At 37.1% G+C, this 23621-nt stretch overlaps 1 long non-coding RNA gene across 1 annotated transcript; it reads left to right on the forward strand.

The window, feature by feature from the left end:
• Positions 1-11080: 11080 nt before the first annotated feature.
• LOC133803332 (uncharacterized) lies at positions 11081-18079 on the forward strand. The gene is made up of 4 exons (XR_009877911.1): positions 11081-11352; positions 12930-13009; positions 13610-15863; positions 17814-18079. It is a non-coding gene; the product is annotated as an uncharacterized LOC133803332 (long non-coding RNA).
• The last annotated feature ends 5542 nt before the right edge of the window (positions 18080-23621 follow it).

The following is a 23621-nucleotide window of genomic DNA, read 5'->3' on the forward strand; positions in this document are numbered from 1 at the left end:
ATTTAGCCTGTGGGAGCTATACCCAATGTATATGTAACTGCACTCCCAACAACTAGCAATGGTCAGATCGGAAATAATAAGAGAAAAGGAAATGGTGAGGGAATCAGGCTGATAACAAGATGAATAAGACCAGAGATAAATATGTTTCAATCTTCACTGTGCATATCGAACTAACAAATACACGGGGACAACATCTATCTGGCCAACGTAGCTCGCATTCCATGGAAAAAGCTCGAGCTAGTGAAGAATTAGCTGGCTAAATGAGTCCTGATAAAGTTCTGTCATTTTCATAATGATATTAGGCATACCACAAACGACTACCGCCAGCTGAAGGATGAAATTGAAACACTCATCCGAGCTAGACCATAGGCCCATTATGGGGCTTTCAGTCCAGGACCTTACAACTTGTTCTATGACCTTATACGACTTTTTTGAAGAAGGCTTAGCTACAATAGGTGCTAGGATTGGTTACAATACAAAGTCGAAGAGGTTTTACACAAGCTATGTGTAACACCCTAAACGATTTCAGATAGTGAAGATGTGAAATTTTGCTTTTTGTTGTAGGAATTTAAAAATTATATTTTTGGATTCAAAATGATACATTGAGGTATCTAAGGATGCCCAAAAATTTTGAGAGCATTTGGAGGTGTTTAAGGTCACTTTTAAGAAGTTGGACCTGCTCATGTGGCATTGCATCACTGCCTAAAAGCTCAAGAATTGGGCGAGATGCAGTAGGCGATGCATTGCAAAACATGCCCATGTAGACACGTATTTTAATCTCCAAATGATGTGTTTAAAAGCTTTAATCCTATTGGTTGTACTTAATGACAGTGCCTATACTATAAAAGGTTTCCTTTAGAGTTTTGATACACTTAATCACTCTTTCAAATCTCTCTCTAGCTTTCAAGATCATATGTTTTCTCCAAGAAGTTCATAAAAAAATGTGCTTGTCTTTGTGAATTTCAAGGCTTGTTCAATCCCAATTCCTTTTCCTACTAGAAAAAAGCCTCGAGCATCCATCAAAGACAAAGAAATAGAGAGTTTGGACAATGATACATCTCATGTATATGGCGTGATTTTGATTCATTTCATCAAAGGATTATAGTAATGTTCAATCTAGATTTTGAAGCTTGCAAGAAGGGTTTTCATTTATCATTTTTACTACATATAAAAGCCAAAAAGTCTTCATAATTCTCATTTTCCAAACATTGGCTTCAAGTTTCAATAAAATTCTCTATCAAAATCTCTCTATTCGCCGACTTCCCATTAACCAATTCTCTCTGATTGTTTCTTCACAAACCCTTATTCAAATACTCATTCTCTCATCTTCTACCTCCTATAAACTTAGTTCTAAGTTGCCTAGCCTTTGTTTGAAATTGAGAAGAATTTACTCATGCTAGTTCTACAAGTGGTAAAAACTAAACTTTCTCTTGTCAATGTTTGAGTTTGGTTATGTAGATTAAAGGTTGAGCAGAGGAGTTAAAGTATTATAGGTCACCCAAGTTCAATCCAAGGTCTACAAGAGGTATGTGATCACCTCCAATATGTTTATGCATGAGTTTTTTTTATAAATCTGCCATATTTGAGTTGTTTGATGTGTTTAGGTTTGTTGTTGGAACTTTAATAATATTTGTCTGTTGGTTGGTCATACATTCATGGGTTTTTGGAAACTTGTTTAGTCATGGAATCCAACATTCCATAGGCAAACTATGATTTTATGTGAGAAAATGTTTAAGACTTGACATCCAATGGGTCAAGCGAAAGTTGTATGCATTTTTTTTTAATTTTTGTAACGCCCTACTACCCTAGAGTCATTACATTGTTATTTTCAAATGTACCATCAACGCGCTAATCGAGATTTTAGACCAAAAAGTGTGATTTACTAAGGTGGAGACTCATTTGAAGAAGAATTCAGTATAAAAGTTTGGGCATTCATGTAAGTCGTAAAAGTGTTACATTGAGATCCCCAAAACATTGTTTAAAACATAATTACAATTAAAAAGTCATTACATAGTCGACCTAGGTGACAAAATCAATCATTCATACAGTGTTCCTCAAAACTACCCAGTCGTGGCAGCCAGGTAGGCCAAACATGTACACCTCGCTCCATGCCCTCCAACTCATGATTGTGTGAACTTTCCTTTGCTATTACCTGCACCATAGAGCACCTGTGAGCCAAGAACCAGCAAGAAAACTCCTCAAGCATAACATATAACAGTTCATTTCAGTAAAAGAATAATTTAAACAGATACAATTGACAATTCACATAGCGGCCTAAGCCGATCACGGTGCGTTACCAGGCACCAGGTTCACGGTCTTCACCGAGCGGGTGAGTGCAGGACCCTAGATGGCCATACCATGGTGGCCTGCATTAAGTATGCTTATTGTCCTTTCTGGCTCTTCCCGATTCCGGCCTCAGCCGATCTCGACCTTCGCCGATCAATCGCAAACACGTATACAGGACATAACATTCTTAAATATTCATACATAACACTAAACATAGATAATTGGGCCATGCACTGCTCTACTGGCACAAAAAATTTTCTTACCTTTGGTCCGAGTGCAAGCAGTTCGACAAGCAAGCACCACTTTTGAGAATGATCCTCTTAGAGCCCTAGCAAGAATCATTCCCATGCTCTCTGGACCTCCAATTTCCCAACAATGGGTATTGAAATCGTGCCCCGAGCCCCTGGGCCTATGCCCAAATAATACAAAACTGAGGCCCCTTAAAATGGCCTAGCACTGCGGCACCCAGGCTAGGCCCCCAGACAATGCCCCTACCCTGGATCATCCTAGCCCCGCGACGCTCTTACCCGAACCCAGAAAATCTGGGTTTTTCCACCATATTTCCCCGAGCCAGCCCTAAACTTGCACAAATGTCCCAAATGATTCTAAAACCCTAAACAACACATCATAAGCAGTACAAACACCTCAAAAACCAAACCCAATCTCTAATCCAAATCAAAACCCAGCGCTTGGTTTAAAACTCTACTAAAACTTAAACAACTACCATAATCCATCATAAAACAGAGCATAAACGTACCTCATTGGTGTGATTCAAGCTTGAAGTTGCTCCTAACTAAATGCCCAACTTCAAGCCTCAATCTCAAAGCCTTTCTTCCAAACAATTTAGCAAAACCCTCAAAGCTCCAAGAGAGAGAGCTGAGAGACGCGAGGAAACTGAGTTATGTATTTTTTTTTTTGGGGGTTCTGGACTCCTAAGTGTTGAGTCCAAGTTTATCCTTTGGCACCAAAATGACCTAATTTCCCCTAAGTCAATTCTTGCCCTTTAATGCCCGCAAGGGAAAATTCATCATTTTCCACATTCCTGCTAATTTCTCGAGTAGTCCTATAAATCCCCAATTAACCCCATCATACCCAAATTAAAGGCTAAATAACTACCCGTTACCAGGTGAATCCTGAACACGCACTAACTCCCCAAAATACCCCGTTGTGACTATTCCGCTAATTTGCTTCCTAGGATCGCCTCAGACCACACATTTCAAATATACCCACTTAACAATGTGGTCTCAGTCATAACACACATATAATTACATTTATGCCCCTAACACGCCAAAATTACATATATGCCCATTGTTTAGAAGAACGTGCCTACAAGCATATTTAATACACCTAAACATCCATATCTAGTAATGTCATATCATAACCCAAGCAATCATACAATGATGGACATATATCATGATTAATCACGTAATAATACAATTAAATCATTTATTGACCTCCTGACACACTAATCAAGGCACTAAGTGTTATTAGCAAATTTGAGATGTTACAATTTTCTTAGTTCCATATTTAATATTAAGATGTATAGATGTTCATAATATATAGAAACATTCAAAATGGCATTGAAATGTTATAAACATGGGCGATTTTAATGTTGTCATATAGTGCGGATGTTTTTCTGACTATTTAATGATTGCGTAGACGATTTCTTCCTTTGATATTTTTGGCTTACCTCTTGAGTCTGTGAACGGTTTTCACTTGTTGTATTATTAGGCAGACAATTTTTGCTGGGCTCATGAATGAGTTAATTTCGCAAAATTTGTGTTAGTTTTTTCAGATCGTTACAAAGTGGAATCAGAGCTCGAGTTGAGCCGATTCTGTAGACTAACCCACATGTATATTCTGCAAGGTAGATCAATACTCACTGTAAGTATTGCTTTAGATTTGTTTATAGCTGGGTTGTTTTCCTTATTACTCACCTAATTTCTATAAATTGTAGGTTGAGATGGCGGAGCAACCAGAGGTTATTCACCTTGAGATAGTAGACCCACCTATAGTTTATACGCTAGAGCAAAGGATCAGCTTCTATGAGATATTTTAGAGGTTTGGGCCTTAGTTATATGACGGAGCAGACCGAGACCCATCGAATGTATGGGATTAGACTTACATGGACCACATCCTTGGTGTGAGTCCTATTCTTGCCCAGTTTTGGGTGAGGCTAGTTAGCATGTATCTCCAAGACAAGGCTTACAGATTGTACCATTTCTGACATGCAGACACGGATAGCACCTCGTGGATAGATTTCCAGATATTGATAAAGTTAGCCTTTGGACCAGTCCATTGCCGATACACTAGAGGGAGTTGGTGGCGTGTAACTGTTGAGTGATCCATGAGGCAGCCCGGGCGGCAGCCCAAGAAATGATAGCCAAGAACGCGGGCGCAGTGATGGCACAAGACGAAGAAGTCATGGATGAGGACCTTGACGAGGACCCAGAAGAGGACTTGAGGAGGATCCAAAGGAGGATAACATGAAAGATGAACCGGGTGATGAGACTGACTTGGATATCGAGATCATAGTCTTAGCTGATAGATAGTCTATGTAGAAATGCTTTTTTGGGATAGTAACTATATACATAGTTGTATATTTTGTTTAGCGGTTATAGAACTTATATGTTAGAGCTAAGTTTTTGTAAATACGTTACGATAAACTAAGCTCAACTAATCGACACCCTAGGAATAATTTGTAAATCCCATATGATAATCGAGCCCAATTTTAGAATCTTGTATAGAGCTACCTTTATATGAAGTGAAGTTTTACAATAGATCCCAAAGAACTTTGCGGGAACAACATAGAAAGCGACAGGCCGATGCTGAGGCCTATTAAGCTAAGATGTTCCAAACTCTGTTGCAACGACTACCAGAAACACTAGTTAATGTTCAAAATAACGCGTTACCACCTGCTGTTGAGGTACAAGACCCTAAAGTACAGGTTGTGGCCGAACAGGTTAACCTACTAGCTACGGTACTTGTGTCAGTACAGCCAAAGCCGCTAATGCCCATCTCAGAGAGGTTCGGAAGAAAGAACCCACCAGGTTTTTAAGGGACTACGAAACCTAGGGTGGCAGAGGAATGGAAAAGAATACTAGAGAAAATCTTTGAGTTTATAGATTTAACCGAACGTGATAAGATAGTGTGTGTGGTGTATATGTTAAGGAAAAATGCTCGTATTTGGTGGAACGCAACTTAGAAGAATCATACTACGATAAAAATGGAATGGCCATATTTTTTGTTCTTATTCATGTAATGGCCTACTAATGAAGGACTATTACACCATGTGTTTAAAATAGTGGTTAACTCTTTAAGCGAGTCATTTGGACTCAAATGTGTAATCATAAATATATAAACGTTAAAATACTAAAAATTAGGTCAAAGGGTTTAAACTTTTCATTAACATTGTAAAAGGTTTACATGAGATCCCAAAATGTTTTAAAAAAAATACATAATTACAACCATTGTTCTTAAAATAGTCCACCTAAGCGACAAAAACAGACTTTTACCTAAGTCCCTCGGATATCTCGACCCTGATGGCCGAGCAGGCCGACCATGTATGCGCCGCTCCAAAGCTTTCCAACTCATGGCTGGTCTACTTTTTCCTTTCCCTTTCCTGCATCGTAGAGCACCCGTGAGCACATGCCCAACAAGAAAACTCAACAAGGCATAATAAATGTCATATCAAACATAAACAGTAATCAGCATGCTTCAAAGATACTAAATACTTTTGTTTCAATCAGTTAAAAAAATTGCACGGCCTTAGTCGAGCAAGGTGCATTACCAGAGCACCAATTTTATGACCTCTGCCATGAGAGTATGTACAACACTCCCATAGTGGCCCTTCCATCGTGACCTACATTCCATGTGATTATTGTGGAATACGACACATGTCAATCAGTCACAGACAATTAAATATAAACAAGTATAACAAACATCGTCATGCATAAAAGGGTACTCAACCCTAAGAAAATTTAAATGCACTGTTATAACTGTGTTTGAACATAACTAGACAGATTCCCTAATCTATGTGCATATGCAAGTTTTCTTACCTTGAGTCCAAAGCGAGAATTAGGATGACCTCAACTGGATGCTCTCCCGAGCTTCTCGAAAACCCTAGTCACAACATTCGTTAAACACCCATTAGCGACTAAGTCCAAATGTGGTATCATGAATCAAGCCCTATCCCTCGAGACCTCTAATTCAGTTCAATAGGGTAATGGAGATGTCCCTCGAGACCCGAAGCGGGCCCCCAAATATAATCTTAAGAACCCCGATCTAAACTCTCAAAGTTCAGAAGAAAAAAAAAACTTTTGGGCACCTGGCGCGGTTGTGCCCTCAGAAACATTGGGGTTTATGGGGCACTAGCGCAGTCGCACCAAACTCTGGGAGTGGTCACACTAAGGTCCCAGAGACCTCAATCGTGCCCAGAAACATCAAAACTTCCCTGTAGTTTAATATTTCTTAGTTCGAGCCAAATCATTTTTCAGCCATCTTTTGTGCAAAATTTTACCCAAATACAGCTTACACAAGTACTATTCAACATCAAAACATCCAAAGCACATCCAATTACACATCAAAAAACCAAAATTGCAAACTTAGGGTTGTAAACACAATTTTCCCGCAAATCCAAAAAATTCAAGCTTGATCACCTAAGTTCAACAACAATTCAAGTTGTTGACTAACAATTTTGATAATAACTAATTAAAACAAAGCTTAAAGAAAAATAATCCTAGTCTACGAGTCACTTTTATTTAGGATGTGAAGACCTTGTAAATGTCAAGCTCTTATGGAGGTTTTAAGGCAGTGGTGTTCTTTGAAATAAATAAAGGAATCAAGGATCCTTTACAAAGTGTGCCCTAGCCCTATTTATAGATAGTTGAGGGCAATTAATTCTCTAATGAGGGCTAACTACAATTATTCTCCCTTAATGGGGACTTAAATGTACAATAAATGATAAATTCCTTTAATTAAGGTATTGTTGTGCCTTTACGTATCTCAGTGGGCCCAATACGAGGTATACCATCCTACTAATTTATTGGGAAACATGCTTCTAACAGTGTCACAAGGGCAGCAACACGTTTTCTCATGTCAGGCGGAGTCATGAGACATCCTGCTTGTCGCTTGTACGAGATCAACACCATGATCTATGTAATATTAAGTGTTAGATGGCTGCTTATGGGCTAGGGTCTCTATGCTTGACACCTGGCAATCGTTCTCCATGTCTGGAAGAGGCTTCTCATAGACTTAGAGGAAATTTGAGGTAACAGTCTTTTAATGAAACTTGGAGCATTAATCTTGAACATAGTATTTGGGAAGTAATGTTTCCACGAGGACACACTCCTTTGGTGATGGTGAACTGTGATTGAAGGCAAGGATTACTTCCCGTGGAGCTCAAAGAAAGCTCCAGGAACTTTATCATCTTCCATTAAGTCTTAATTAATCTTTAATTTGTGTACATGTAACTTGGTGAATATACGGACAACATTTGCACCCCAAGTCTTCACTCATCCTAGGAAAGTGGGAACTTTGATTGAGACAATTAGTTTTGGGGGATGTACTCTGGTTAAGATGGTCGAGCATCCTCGAGGTCTGGCACCTCTAAAAAGATGACGCAATGTGTTGACTCCCAATTGCTGGATCCACCAATCGATGCCATTTAATGAGGGGTCTTTTCATGCCCAAGACATCAATTATGCACCTGAGACGTCCTTTCGACTTTATGATCATGATACGTTCCTTGAAAGGTGTGACTGTTGGATCACGCTTAAGTACCTTCTCCCTAGGTGATCAACAGGTGGGGTCGAATTGCTTTCCACCTACGCTCACTAGTATATATTCAAAATTTTCCACCTTCACATTTAACCTTTGCATTCAAAACTTTTCAGTTTTAGAGCTTAGAAATCTTACCATTTCACCAAGAACTTGTTCAACAATCCAAGAAACCTCTCGTCCTCGACCCTAAAAGGGTGGAGGGAATTGCGATACTTTTGGGTGAATCAGACACAATACTTCTACGTCTGCACGCGACTCTGTACTTATAGGTGCCACATCTCGAGTAAGTCCTCTTTGCCATTTTCTCTATTTTGCATGTTCTTGTGATTCTCTGGGAATTTCTGGGATTTTATTTAGGCTAGTTAAATGGTTAGAACTTAGAGGTCATTTTTATCTCTTTTAGCCTTATTTTCGGCCCTTGTTGGTGTCGAACATAGATATAAGTGTCTGTTTTGTGTTTTTGCACCTTTTCATGTTATTTGATACTCAACCGGTTTCTTAAAATTTCAAGATTCCAAACGTGTTATTGAGCCTCTGGTGATGTCTGTAGGAGCCAATAAAGTGGCGGAGAGACAAGCACCAAAAGTTAACTCCATGTTCGAGGAGCAGGTGAACATAGCTCCGATTCCTAATCCCACACAACAGTACGAGGCCTTGGAATTTGAGGTAGAGCAAAGGCCATGTAAGTTAAAACATCCTAGGGCATTAGAAAGCATTATAAGCACTACCGGATCAGGAACGGAGCAAACACTAAGCACACCATAGCGTTCATAGTTTGGGGGCTTGAGCCAGTCACACCTCCAGGCAGGAGCGGCCCTAACCCTCAATGAATACTTCATAAATTTGGTTAAGTAGGTGGGGAGTGCTCTGTTCTAGCTATCCTTGAATGGATATAGGATCCTCATTGGCCTCTATGTCCTTTACCGAAGGAAATAGTGTTGTGAACCTTCTCTCGCTGAAATCTTGTATCTCTACATCTTCCGGGTGTGCCGAAAGAAGAAAAGATTTGACCTAGACTGGTACTATACCCTGATAAACTACGCCAACATGACATACGAGAACCATTTATTCTTCACAAATGACTTCTCACTACGTACCAACCCAACTCACATCTTGGAATACTCCAGGATTGGTAAGTATCTTATCATCTTCTGAGTTTTTGTTCTCCCGGATTGGTCAATTTCATTGTTACTTAGTAGTTTTCTTTTGTTAGGCCCCTTCCACCGTACTCCCCACGTCAAGGAATTCCAAGATCGCATAGATGCGATGAACACTTTCTCGGACATAGAGCTGTAACTAAGCCAGTTGGTATCAGAGGAGAACGCGGTTGTTGTGGGTCTTCTCAAGAGGGACATCACAACAGAAACTTCGACCTGACCTAGTACAGGTACTCCACCAAGTCCCATGAATTGGCGTCACGCCACATCCACTACATTGATGGACTAGACTGCTCCCAGTATAACCATCGACTATTGAAAAAGCGGTTGGAGAATGATCAAGCTGCCAGAGCAACCCATAAAGCTCGGTTGGACCAGGAGCTTGAGGAAAAGATCCAGGCGGGCATAGAATCCTCCTACCAAGACTAAGGTAAATCCCCCATTATAGTTTATAATGTTAAACATGTAGGAGATGGGGTAATTCCTGAGCATGTGTGGGTTTCTTTGTCACGTCTCCAGTGTGGCCTCACCTCGAATTGTCCCTGGACTCAAGAGGAGTGTCAAGATTATAAAGACCTGATTGACCCTTATCAACACTACCCGAATAGACGACTCACTACTACAAAACTGGGCTTTCCCAACACCTAACCACGACAGTCAACTCTGTTGACTGTCGTAGTTGCTTAGCGGGACTCTACGCCGACAGTTAAAAACTGTAGGCATAGAGACCAACGCCGACAACTAATAATTGTCATCGTTGCTTTTGACTGTCGTTATTGACCCCAACGCCGACAGTTAATTCGAGACCAATGCCGACAGTTAAAATGTGTCGCTATTGAGCCCAACGCCGACAATTAATTCTAGACCAATGCCGACAGTTAAAATGTGTCGCTATTGAGCCCAATGCCGACAGTTAATTTGAGACCAATGCCGACACTTAAAAGGTGTCGCTATTGACCTCACGCCGACAGTTAATAAAAGTCCAATGCCGATAGTCATAAAATGTCGCCAAAATTCAAATAAAAAATTATAATTAATGAATAGTATAATTTAAAAAATATAAACTAAATTTTGTAAATATATATTTATAAAAATTATGTATTTATTAAAAACTTTTAAAACTAGATTTTTTTTGTTTCTAAATTTTTTATTTACTTTTGTATTTATAATAATTTTTATATCAAAATTTAAATTTATTATTCTTTAACATATTTATAAAATCAACTATATAATTCTTTAACATATTTATAAAATTTGTATTAGTTAAAATATAGTTGTTTTATTAATTAAAAAAATATTGTAAAAAAATTAATGAATAGTATAATTTTAAAAATAAAGTAAATTATGTAAATATATATTTATAAAAATTATGTATTTATTAAAAAAAAATTTGAACTAGATTTTTTTTTTTTCTGAATTTTTCATATTATTATTTTTTGTAATTATAATAATTTTTATATCAAAATTTAAATTTATTATTCTTTAACATATTTATAAAATTAATTATATTATTAACTATATTATTCTTTAACACATTTAATTATACATATATATAATTTATTTGGGTGTGAAATAAGTATTAAAAAAGTATATTTATTATTATTACATACATTATAAATTTTGAACTATAAATAAATAAATTGATTATTTGTAATAACAAAATTAATTTAATTTTTATAAATAAGAAAACATTTTAATTTAATATAATAGTATTTATAATTTAAAATCTAACACTAATAAATAAATATTATGCTACGCGGGTACTAAAAAATTTGGGCGCCAACCTTCAACTTTTTCATTTTCATTTTCATTTCTCCACTATTTGATTTAAATACTTTATTTCTTATTTTATTTTTAACTCTCTCTTTCTGAAATCCCTCATATCTCTCTTTCTCAATCCCTAAATTTCTCCATGCCTCAGATCTCCAGCCTCTCACTGCACCTCTCGCACGATCGACTATCGCCTTTAGCCTTTCCGAATAAATGGCCTTTGAATCGAGCTCATCCTCGTCTCCTCTGGTGGGTCAATGGAAGTTGAGCGCCACCTCTGCTTGCTCGGGACGCCGCCTCCTTCGGTCCCATCGCCCCCGCTGGCCGGGGTGAAGAAGTTGAGCACGGACTATGCTGGGTATGTCCCTTCTCTTGAATATATACTTATATATTTATAATTATTTGCTTACTTTATTTTGTTTGCTAAAATTGATGTTCTGAATTTTAAAATTGTGGTGTTTACTATAATCTTTTATGAGACTATTTTCCTCTTTTTTTTTTTAAAAAAATTTGACTGGAGAAAGGGGTTTCCGTGCAAAAGTGGACTCTTTGATCTTGTAAATTTATATATATTGAGCAGGTGATTATTTAGTATTTTGAGTGAATGACTTATGATTTGGTTTGTATGTATGGGTGGAAGAGAACAGCAACTTTGACTCACATTACATGGAAGATGTGTTAATGGAAAGGCAGAGATCAAATGGTCCTAGCTGTGTTAAGATCATGGTTATGCCTGGTTTTTATGTTCAGGACCGGGTTTTGAGGTGTAAGGTTCTTTGTAGGTATAAATCTGTAACATGAAATAATTTGGAAACCCTCTGGTTTTCCTAAGGTTACCTTTGATTAGTGAAGTTTGTAGCTTTAAAGTGTTTATATGTTGATTAAATGCTCAACTGAATTTCTTATATTAGAAAATGAGTAGAGAGTAAGAAAAACACGTGTAGCTAAACTCACTGGTCTCTAAACTTTCATTTCTTCAGAAGAAAGATAGAATCATGTGTAATTTTTACTAAATTTCATTGAGATTAAAAGGCTTAGGCTTGGAAGTTTATATGATGAAGTGGTTCTTCACCAATCACCAGCATAAAAGAAAAACAGAAGAAATTTCCTACTATGTTTTTCCTTTCGCTCTTGGTTTTATTCGTTACTTTCTTCCTCTAAAGGTAGTATTTAAAATAATTATTGTGAATGTTTGGATGTTTGTATAGAAACTGTTTGACAAAATATTTTAGAGAACCATAGTGAGGGGTGTGTTCAGTGTGTTCTTTTCCTTTTTCATCTTCTTTAATTTGTAACTTACATGTGATTGCTAGTAGTTGTAGTGCAGCTATATACATGTGTGCATGCTATATACATCTTTTTGGTGGCCTTTGGTCAGGGTTTGACTTGTTTTTGTTTTTTTTTTTCCTTTGCGTCTTTGTTATTTAACTTAGCATATGTATTTGTTTTGGTCAGGATTTGACTTGTGTGGTATTGTACTGGCTAATTTGCTTTGTATGTTAAGTGTTTTTATTGTTATTGATTCTTGTTACTTTCCCTTGGTTAGGAGAAGCACTTTGCATTAAAAAAAAAACCAAACAAATGCATATGGAAGGCCTAGCTTGATCAACTATATGCATTATTTTTGCATGTATTTCCTGGTTGTGTATAAGAAAGTCTGTTTTTATCTGTAACTTATCATATGAGATTTGGGGTACGGATTTCTTTTAAATAAAAAGAGTCAAACTCTATGGAATGTAGCTACAATAACTACTTTCTGATCTGTATTGAAAGCAAGTATACAAGATCAAAAGAATTAGCAAGAGCATAAGTATCTATTCTAGATTCTTATTTTAGTCTTTGCTTATTTTTATCGTTTGCCTCACTAGTTGCTTTATCTCACTTAAATTTTCAATGAAAGATTTTAACATATAAGAATTGCAATTTCTTGTACAGTTCTGAGAGGATTGGATCTACAAACACTTTGATGCTGCAAATAAAAATGAAGAAGGCAGAGTTGAACATAAATGAAAAGGGTTTGATATCTGCTTTACAACACTTGAATCCATTATGCAATTTATAATATGTTTTCCCCTTCTATTATGCTCTTCTCGGAAAGAGTTTTACTTGGCTTTAAAAAATGCTCATGATTAAATATACTCCTGTTTTATGTATGGCTGATTTGTTTGAATCATAAATTGAAAGATTTTATCGCAGTGTGCTATGTATAGCTTAAATTTGGCAACATTGTTATACAAAATATATTTGTACAGAGAGCATGTTTATGAAACTTAATAAGCATTTTTTGGCATGTTGTGAATTCTATCAATTATGACTAGATAGATGTCAGATGAAATAATTGAGATATTATTATTGCTGTTAAAAGTATAAATCTCATTTCGTCTTTAATAGAATTGCAAAAAGTTTACTCTAGCATATGATAACTTCTATAATTATTTTCGACTATAATTTTCTATGGCTATATCAGAATGGTTCTGGCTTGCTTATCTAGTCACCGGAAATATAACAAAGTTTATACCCTACTCTTATTCTTGTTTCAGATGATGGTTTTTCTCTTCTTTGCATTATTATTTAATGATTTAATTCAGATTTGACTCACTTTCATTATATTATAGCATTGTAAATGTGTGTATGTGCTGAGACAGACTTCAAAGAAATTATTTTGCAACAGTTTGCAAGAGGTATGCTTCTAACTTTTATTTTAATACTATGCAAATGTTAGAGGAGTTTGAATATTTTCAATATTCATCCATAGTGAAGTAGGTTCTAAGATTGTTATTGTGTGCTGCGGTGATAACGGAATGTTGAGAACTTGTGTGTTTTAGTGAAGTAGGATCTGAGAAATTTGTGTGCTGCGGAGATAAGAAAGAAAACTTGTGTGTTGTTTGAATTGATGTAGACTTGTCTATGATCATCCTATAATTGAATTGTGTTTGTTTGATTGGTTTGATTATAACATATACTTGTATGAATGTACATATTGCGTGTTGGCATACGCATATAGCATAACCTTTTGTATTTCTTGTTTTGTATATGTTAGTTTTCTTCTTGTCCCTTGTCTAATGTCTTTAGTGAGGTGATTTATAACATTGAGCATCACTTTTGGTTCTTGTGATCACATGTAGGTTCAATAGTATCAAGTGCTATACAAAAGTTTGATGTTATTAGCTGTAAAGTCCAAGAACTTTACTTAGCTAATTATTTAGTAGTATTATAGTATGTATAGTATTATCTTTGTTACGGTGGATTTTTGGTTCAGACCGGGAATTATTTGGACACTCATAGTAGTACTTATAAATTTTCTAAGTTTAACCTATAGTTTAAGAATATTAAGTATAACCTAAGGTTTGATTATATGACTGATATTAAGGATAATATTTGTTATACTATAAGGTTTAGATATCAACCAATAGGATTTTAAGCACATGTTATGAATGGGTGATTAAGGAATTAAGTATTTTGAGTATTTAATTTAATAAGGAGTAAAGTTTGAATGTTATAGGATCAGTCAGCAGCTTTGAATACGTTGAGGGCTTAGTTAGGGTTGTTTACTCCATTCAAACTTAGCTAAAAATGTGTAATTTCGTGTTTAAATATTCAGCGTGTGCCGATATATCGCAGCTATAGGGGGCGATATATCGTAGCATGTAGATACGGAAAACATGAGACGATGCACGGTCGCCTCGGGCATACTGGCCTAGGCGATATATCGCCTACAGGGGCGATATATTGCCTCCTTCAGTGTATTTTCAAATGTTTTTGAATTCTTTTCCTTTCAGCTATTCAAACTCTTGATAAGTCCAGCATCTTTCTGAACGAGTCTTCGGCCTTTGCTGAACGATTATTCAAATATTTTTCACCTAAAAAGCTATTATGTTTATTCACGTAAAATCAAGATCCTTTCATTCCTAAACTCTATAAATAGGACCTAGTACCCAGCCATTATTCACCTTTTGCTCTAAGTTCAGAGGCTGCAAGTGCTAAGTGAGTGTGAGAGTATAAACACTTGGGTTTTGGGGAAATCATAAGCTTAAACATCATAAGCTTATCAAACACTTTGGGAAGTAAGGTTCTATAGTATTTTGGTTGTGGTGTAGATTGATCTTACAAGTCTTTGAGGTAAACCAAAACTCTAGTTCATTTGTTTTATGTTATTTCCTTTTTCATAACCTTCTACTCAGTCTCCTAACCTCATTCTTATTTTGGTTAGGAAATCTAAGCTCTTGAGCACATAGGTTTCGGTAAGCATGTTTTTCAATGGATTAGTCTTCCCATTTCCTTTTCATCTCTTTTCTTCATTAGACTCACCCTGTTATTTATGGTTTTAGGAGTGTTCCAAAAAGTCCCAACGCTGTCCTCTTATCCCGGTAACTTTGGTAAGGAAAATAGGCTAGAATCAATATGTTATATGTTTATGTTATTTTATGTTTTATGTTATTAAATGTGTCATGATATGTATATATGTATGTTTGTAGGCTTGGGCATATGACCCATATGACTAACAAGACCCCAAATGGGTTATGGGCATATGACCTACTTAGCTAGTAGGACCTCACTAATCCTATGGGCATATGACTTGTTTAGTCTATGGGACTCCAAGTAATAATGGTCATTATAATAAGTGTATGTAATAAGTGTTATGATATGTCTTTACGTTTATTATGAAATTTTATGTTTATGGCTATGTGTTAGATTTTCCTTGCTGGGCATTAGGCTCATTCCTTTTGTTTTATGTGCAGGAAAATAGCTATAGAGGCGGTAAGATTCGTGGACGCTTAGAGGATGTGTATCGATGATGAATGGAATCAGGGAGTCGAGAGTTCGATTTCTCGAGGATGTAGTCTTGTTTTACTTTTTATGGTTTTACATGTATGTTTCTGCACTTTCTATGTAACTCCTTTTTACTTTAAGTTATGTTTTGTTTTAAAAACAATGGGTACCCATATCCTACTTATTTTATAAAAGTAACTTTTGTCTTTACAAGTTTCTAATAAATTTATGGTATTTTCGCAAAATGTAAGTCTTATTAAGGTTTGTATGTATAGTTTCATTAATGGTCCAAAAGTCTAGAGTAGTGGATCATTACATTAGCATATTGGTTGATAATTCATGATTTCTTTTTTTGCACCAAAACTACTATTTCAATTTGTGTTTATTTTAATTGAAGCATAGCTTTATGTTTCATTGTAGTCTAATAGTTTGATTATTTTCTTACTTAAATAATATCCAAGTTATTTTTTTTCTTCCAAACTGTAATTGTTTTCACCATGTTCGATGGCCTTAGCTGAAACAATGTATTCTTTAAACAATTGAAAATTTTCTAAAAAAATCAATTGGTGAGTTTTGGGTTCAATCAATTGAGACATAAGATATATATTTATATATTTACTCGATGATTTCCTTTTCTGCACTAGAACTACTATTTCAATTTGTGTTTATTTTAATTGAAGCATAGCTTTATGTTTCTTTGTATTCTAATAGTTTGATCATTTTCTTATTTAAATAATATCTAAGTTATTTGTGTTCTTCCAAATTGTGATTGTTTTTACCATGTTTGATGGCTTTAGCTGAAACAATGTATTCTTTAAACAATTGAAAGTTTTCTAAAAAAATCAATTGGTAAGTTTTGGGTTCAATCAATTGAGACATAGGATATATATTTATATATTTACTCGATGATTTCCTTTTCTGCACCACAACTACTATCTCAATTTGTGTTTATTTTAATTGAAGCATAGCTTTGTGTTTCATTGTAGTCTAATAGTTTGATCATTTTCTTACTTAAATAATATCTAAGTTATTTTTTTCTTCCAAACTGTGATTGATTTTACCATGTTCGATGGCCTTAGTTGAAATAATGTATTCTTTAAACAATTGAAAATTTTCTAAAATGGATTGATTATCACTTTGTTAAAAATGTTGCGCTTGTATAGAATTCATAATTATATGGCTATTTATTAAAAGAAATATATATGCTTGACCAAAAGAAATTATGATTTTCTATATTGCGTAGACTTTCAAATGTGAATTAGATTTATAAATTTGGATTAGGCTTATTCACAACTCGTAGTGTTACTTTAACAACTTTGTCTGGTATGCTCGTTGTGTTACTTTAATAACTTTAACAAATGTCATCTGGTATGCTTGTGTTACATATTAATGATCTATTATATTTATGTTCTTGGTGCTCTTATTTATAACTATATTATCTTTTCTTTTCTTGCTAAGTACTATGGACTTAGAATCTTATGCATATTACCTACACAGGGCATGTCTTTATATGTGTATATATGTATATTAATTTCTCGATATTTATTGTATATTTGCTAATGTGCTATGAATGATTGGTAATTTGGTTTATTAATGTCTATGTGATTTCATAAACAAACTAGCTTGAGCACATTTAAATTGAGACTGACAGGTATGCATTTCCATTGGTCATTGTAATAGAGTTAGTAATTCTACAGCTCATTCCTTAGCAAAACTTGCATTATCTCATGATTCCCCTAGAGTTTGGTGGCTTGGTTTGCCTTCATGTCCGTGGCCTTAAAACTCTTTATGTTTGATGTTTTTGCTTCATCTTGGCTGTTTGCCCAATAAAATTCTATGAATTTCACTCAAAAAAAAGAAAAGAAAAAATTAAGACTAACTACTTAAGCCATGAGGCTATCCAATTTGATAAGAAAAATACAACTTTTATATAAATTATTTTTGTGACTGAAAACCACAATCATCCTTTTTATTTATTCTGCAACCTCAAGTTCTCTATTTATTTTAGTTTTGGTTTAACTTTAATGGTGTTTATTCTGTGTATTGTAGGCTAAAACTCTACTTGGATATTTAAGAGAACTAAGACAATTATATAAGAGAACCAAGGCAACACGAAATTCTTCTTCAAGTTGTTGGGTATTATTTTCTTTCTTGCTTGTAAGAATTATGTACAGTGAGGATTTGATGTATTATTTACATCGAGAATAATGAATTTTTATTGAGAATTATAATGAATTTTCATTGAGACTTATTTAGTCTCATGGGGATTAGATGTATTATTTACATTTCAATTGTATGAATAAATGTTGTATGTATATGAATTTTTATTATGATAAATATAATTTTTTTTACAATTTATGGTAATAATAATTAATTATGTGAGTAATTTTTTTATTTAAATTTATATCAAACTTCACTTGTTAAAAATATAATTAAAAGTTTTAAAAAATATATATCGAAAAATTATTATATATATAAATTCAATGTTATGGTGACACCTATTAATTGTCGGCGTTGCTAGAAGTGACGACACCTATTAACTGTCGGCGTTGTCAGCAATGGCGACACCTATTAACTGTCAGCATTGCCAGCAACGGCGACACGTATTAACTGTCGGCGTAGCCAGCAACGGCAACACGTATTAACTGTCGGCGTAGCCAGCAATGACGACATCTATTAACTGTCGGCGTAGCCTGCAATGATGACACATATTAACTGTCGGCGTAGCCAGCAACGACGACACTTATTAACTGTCGGCGTAGCTACCCTACGCCGGCATAGGCAAATACGACAGTTAGTCGACTGTCGTCATTGCTCAATAGTGACAGTTAAAAACTGTCGGGAAATCCCATTTTTGTAGTAGTGACTACCTCCTCGGTGATTTGTGCCTTTGGATGAAGTGACATCTTTCCACGCGTAATGGTTTCGTCAGCACAAGGGAGTTTGCTCCTTCAATGCTTCACTTAGTGGAGCCATCTATTGGTGGGGCTTCCTTAGCAGCCCACGTGCTCTTGACACTACCATTATTTGTATTTTATTAAAAGTATTTTCCTTGTATTTTTATAAATGCTAACACTTGTTGTTTCTCCTTTCAGACCAGATGTGATTGTTTGAGGCAATCTACGCCACTAAGAGGCGACAAATAGAAGATGCATCCCTAGCTGAGGTCCTCGCGGTTTAAGCTGTGGCATCTGTGGCCCACACTAAGGTCTCTGCTGCACAAGTTGAGTGGGCTCAGGTGGTGGATCCACCTGTCATTGATCTATCCTAGGGTGGATTTCCAACCTTGGAGAAGGGACTTCTAGGGTATGCGAAGTCCTTCAAACTTTTGGAAGTGGCAGAGAACCTAGACGTTGAGATACCCCGAATACTAATATATCTGGGAAACTATAAAGGCAAGGATCTCGCCAGGTACAACACCATTGTGGAGCGCTTCAATGCCAACCTAGAGGAGGGCAATCATACCTTTCATTCATTGGTCGAGTACATCCGCCAGTACAAGCCTCTGAAGGGAAGGCCTCCCATGCCACCAATTTGAGAGCTTTTTTGCCAAGAAGCTCAATGAGCAGATTGCACCGCTAGCGACGAAGCTCCTCCAGGGGATAAGCTCCATAATGTTCAAGATGTCTTCTTGCATTTACGTGTAGCTAGGCAACAATAATGAGGCTTCCCTCCTCTCCTCCTACCAATACTCCACCATGAGGGTAAGTACTTGTCTTTTTTCCTCTATTTCCTTGAACGAAAACTCCACTTTTTGCATCTTAACTATGTTTTTGTTTTACGTTGCTATGATGTGCCAATGTTTGCAATTGATGACCAAGAAGTTTTTCGAGCTAAAGCAAGTCCTACAGGAGTTGGCCATGTAAATGGTTCAAATGATCGTTTCCCCTGAGGAGCTGGAGCATCGCAAGAAAAGGTTGGAGGAGGAGAAGGTGTGTTCTCGGGAAGTTGAGGAGGCAACAACTGAGGTGAGGGCCTGTTCTCAGGCACTTGAGGAGGCATTGACCAAGGCAGTTGAGAAGGAAAATGTTACCCAAGAAGAAACTTCCAAAGCCTTGGAAGAGGCTTCTCTAGCCGCGGAAGATGCTGCTAGGGCCCAGGATGAAGCTACTCATGCATCTGACAAGGCCCAAGTTGCTGAGGAGTGTGCCCATATAGTTGCATCTAAGGCGGAGTCCCTTCAAATAAAGGGAGAGGAGCTCCACAACGAAGTCGATGAGCTCGTCGAAGACACCATTTACATGGCTTGGAAAAATAATCGGTACATGGACCTTGCCTTCATTGAACATGCCAACATGAGGCTACTATTCTAGGAACATCTCTGGCGGAGGACGTTGCTACCGCTGCAGCCAAAGCCACCAAGGAAGTTGGTCGAGTCTCAGAGGATGACCCAACCATTGACCTTATCCAAGAGGTTCCTCCCATAGAGAATTAGATGGTCATTTGTAATATTGCATTTTAGTAATTTGGCATGGGAGCCATCTTTTATTGGGGTACAACAAATTAAATGATCGAGCCCTTATTACAATTGTACATATTTTATTGAATGGATTTTTTGCTCAATTTAGTTGCCTTTTTTTCCTTTTACTAACACATTATACATAAATTGTTTAGTAATAATGCAAATTGGACTTAAAAATGTGAAAGGTTATTCTCTAAATTTTTAATTTAATGTAGCATCATGAAAAAAAATATTTTTTTACCCTATTTTATCCACCATATGTGGGCCCAAGTCTAGGACACTCGGGTTTTGTGTGTCCAAGTTAAGGCATGGTTACCCGGCAGGAAATTGCAAAAGCTTTGGGAGAGGCTTCTCAAGCCGTGGAGGATGTTGCTAGGGCCTTCGGCGAAGCTACTCAGGTATCTAACAAGGACCGAGTTATTGAGGAGCGTAACCATAAAGCTAGGCGGAGTCCCTTCGAAAAAAGGTGAAGGAGCTCCACAACGAAGCCAATGAGCTCGCCGAATGCACTATTTACCTTGCTTGGCTATGTAATTGGGACATGGACCATGCCTTCACTGAATAGGTCAACATGAGGCTACTATTCAAAGAGCGTCTGAGGTTGGTGGACGCTACTGCAAAAGTCGCCAAGGAAGTTTGTCCAGTCCAGAAAGACGATCCATTCATTTACCTTATCCTAGAGGTTCCTCCCGGAGAGAATTAGGTGGTCCTTTGTAATTTTGTATTTTAGAAATTAGGGATGCGAGCCATCTTTTATTGGGGTACAACAAATTAAATGCTCGAGCCCTTGAGTACTATTGTACATATTTTATTGAATGGCTTTTTCACTCTATTTACTTTCCTTTCACTTAACACATTTTACATACAACGTTTAGTAAATATGCAAATTGGACATAAAAATGTGCAAGGTTTTTCTTACGAAAAAATGCAGCATTACGAAAAAATCGATTTAGTGTACCTTGTTTTATCCACCATATGTGGGCCCAAGTCTAACAAACTCAATTCTTGTGTGTCCAAGTTTAGGTAACTTGGGACTTGTGCGAAAGTCTAGTCTACTTAGGTCTTGGTTGTCCAAGATTAGGCAACATGGGACTTGTTCCCAAGTCTAGGTGACTCAGGTCTTATTTGCCCATGTTTAGGCAACTTGGGACTTATGCCTGTGTCTAGGCGACTCAGGTCTTGTTTGCCTAAGTTTAGGCAACTTAGGACTTTTGCCCGAGTCTAGGAGACTATGGTCTTGAAAGCCCATAACAATTTTGGCTCCCAGGAACTCAGTATTGTTTCGTGGGCGCTTGGTCCTCGGGAAGTAACTTGAGTTCTAGTTCTTGTGTGCCCAAGTCTATGAAAACATGAGTCTTTTGTGTCCAAGTTTAGGAAACTTGGGACTTGTGCCCGAGTCTAGGAAACTCGGAGCTTGTCCACAAATCATGGTGACTCAGCTCTTGAAAGCCCATAACCAAATTTGTTCTCGGGAACTCAGTATTACTTCGCAGGATCTTAGTCCTCGAGAAGTAACTTGAGCTCTTAGTCTTAGGCAATTTTAGGTTTATTCATTCCTACAAGCCTTGTGGCACTAGGTTTACTCTAAGGCACCCTATATAGGCTCCTCCAACCGACTTCCCTAGGCCATGCTTGTCAGAAACTCTCGCAATGTTTATGACACTAGGTTTACTCTAAGGCACCCATTATAGGCCTTAAATTGAGTTCCTAGGTCATGCTCCATTAATGACTATCCTTGCAGGGTGCCTATCCTGCCTATGCCCCCCCCCCCCCCCCAAATGATCGAAGACTAGTCTGGGTTCACTTCTCCATGCCAGTGAGCGAGCATGTCCTAGGGTAGTAGCAAGTAGATATAAAAGTGTTTTTAAACATTATTTTCAATAAGTGCCCGTAGGCTACATATGATTCGTAAAATTAGAAAATACAATAACTTGCTTGCATTACTTGTAATATCGGCAAAGGTGCTCGACATTCTAGGCGTGGGGTATCAACTCCTCGTTCAGTCGGGCCAACTTGTATTTTCTGGGACATATTGTGCTCTCGACTTGGTAAGGACCTTCACAGTTGGGGCCCAAGACTCCAGAACTTGGATCTCGGGTTGCTAGGAAAACCCTTTGCAACACCAAGTCTCTAACCTCAAACTTTTTGTCCTTCACTTTAGAATTGAAATACTTTGCCACATTTTGTTTGTAGGACACTACATGTAACTATGAAGCTTCTCGGAACTCCTTAACAAGGTCAAATAATTCTTGAACTAAATTATGATTGGTGGTCAGGTCATACATCATTCATCGATGCATAGAGATGGCAGCCTAAACTGGGAGCTTGGCTTTATACTCGTAGGCCATGGAGAATGGAAAATGACCGGTTAAGGTCCTAGTGGTGGTACGGTAACTCTATAGTACTCTAGATAGCTCCTCGGGCCAAGCGCTTTTCGCCTGTTCCAGCCTTTTCTTTAAAGAGGCCTTAAGCATCTTGTTAACCTCTTCCACTTGTCCATTTGCTTGAGCATGGGCTAAATGGGAGAAACTCTTCATGAATCTGTTCCTTTCGCCAAAGTTAGTAAACAACTCATTGTCGAATTGAAGGCCATTGTCGGAGACTATCTTCCTCGGGAACCCATAGTGGCAAACAATGTTTTTGATGACGAAGTACAGCGCCTTCTTGGAGGTGATCGTAGCGAATGGTTTGACCTCAACACACTTCGTGAAGTAGTCGACTGCCACAATCACATATTTTACTCCGTCCTTCCTCGTGGGTAAGGAACCTATCAGGTCAATTCTCCAGACTGTAAAGGGTCAGGGACTTGTCATCTGAGTTAGCTCATTTGGATGAACTCAGGGGATGTTACCGTATCGATGTCACTTATCACATTTCTTGACATAATCCATCGAATTGTTATTCATCGTGTGTCAAAAGTACCCTTGTCGTATAATCTTTTTGGCTAGGCTTTGCTCCCAAGCGTGGTTACCACAAAAATCGTCATGCATTTCTCGGAGGATGAACTTAGGTTCTTTCTTGGACACACATTGGAGTAGCGGTAGTTAATATCCTTGCGTGTACAACTTGTTTTCCATGATTAAATGTCAAGGAGCTTGATAAAGTAGCTTCCGAGCCACATTCTTTTCCTATGGTAGTTCTCTGAAGCAAGGTACTTTGTTACGGGTTCCATCCAACCATCTAGCGACTGGATCATTTCCACTTCATCAGGCGATATGATGCTTGGAGAAGCCAAGTAGCACTACAAGAAAAAATACTTTCAATAAGATCGAAAAAGTATTATCAAATACATACTATAACACTTTTTGATGTGCTAAGGAGCACGGTGTTATAGTAGGTTAGAGCACTTTGCATAACACTTTTCCATAGTTATAGACATGTGTTATGGTATAGCC

The sequence above is a fragment of the Humulus lupulus genome, chromosome X (assembly GCF_963169125.1).
Source record: "Humulus lupulus chromosome X, drHumLupu1.1, whole genome shotgun sequence".
In the NCBI taxonomy this organism is placed as follows: Eukaryota; Viridiplantae; Streptophyta; class Magnoliopsida; order Rosales; family Cannabaceae; genus Humulus; species Humulus lupulus.